Source organism: Melospiza melodia, chromosome 17, assembly GCF_035770615.1.
Source record: "Melospiza melodia melodia isolate bMelMel2 chromosome 17, bMelMel2.pri, whole genome shotgun sequence".
Classification (NCBI taxonomy): Eukaryota; Metazoa; Chordata; class Aves; order Passeriformes; family Passerellidae; genus Melospiza; species Melospiza melodia.
Genome location: NC_086210.1, coordinates 13330659 through 13331684, shown reverse-complemented (window position 1 = coordinate 13331684; position 1026 = coordinate 13330659). Strand labels below are relative to the sequence as shown.

Here is a 1026-nt window from a genome sequence, read left to right as displayed (position 1 = left end):
CTCCATCTCCCAGCCCAGCACGGCCCCTGGCTGCAGGACAACCCTGCTGCCAAAGATGTCCTGCTGGGGATGCACTGGGGGGATCTCCTTGCCCTTCCCTGTGGCACGGAGGCAAATCCCATCCTCTCCTTGTCCTTCCTTCCCCAGACCAGGAGCTGAGGATGGAGACCAGGGAGGACAAATCCCCACAGCAGAACCTTGTGGAAGAGCCTGTTTTGAGCGGCTCCACAGCACAGGAATCCAATGGGGAGGAAAAGCCCCGGACATCGGGCACAAGGAGAGGCTGCAGACACAGATCACAGGGATCTGAGGGGGAAAGACCCACCCGAGGCTTGGGAGGCGGCCGGAGCTCAGAGCTGGGAGCAACTTCAAGATGAGGAGAAGCCCCACAAGTGCTTGGAATGTGGGAAGAGCTTCAGCCAGGGCTTCAATCTCCTCACCCACCTTTGGGTGCACACGGGGGAGCGGCATTGGGAGTGTAGGGAATATGGCAAGAGGTACAGGCACAGCTCCCACCTCTACCACCAGCGAGTGCACACCACAGAACAGCCCTACACGTGCTTGGAATGTGGGAAGAGCTTCAGTGTTCGATCCACTCTGACCTCCCACCAGAAGGTCCATACTGGGGAACAGCCCCACGAGTGTTCCGAGTGTGGGAAAAAGGCTCGGAGCAGTTTGGATCTCCTCAAGCACAGCACACCAGTGTCCCGAGTGTGGGAATACCTTCAGGCACAGCTGTAGCTCGACCCAACACAAACAGAGCCACCACTAAGAGAAGCCCTGAGAGTGCCCTGAGTGCGGGAAGAGTTTCCTGTGCTGCTCCAGCTCCAAGCCCCATGGGAGGATCCACGCTGGATGGTCCCCAGTGACCCCCGGTGGGCAGAGCCCGGTGATCCATGTTGGGAAGGCACCTGCCTGCGGGCTCCACATCCTCCTGGGTCCCCATGGCCTGGGTTTTCTTTTCATTTCTCTTTGTCCCTTCAAAACACCCAAAACTGGAGTAAAAAAATAAAGACATTGAATGGA

At 57.9% G+C, this 1026-nt stretch overlaps 1 pseudogene; it reads left to right on the top strand.

The window, feature by feature from the left end:
- Window positions 1-243: 243 nt before the first annotated feature.
- On the top strand, window positions 244-1026 carry LOC134426016 (zinc finger protein 383-like; annotated as a pseudogene).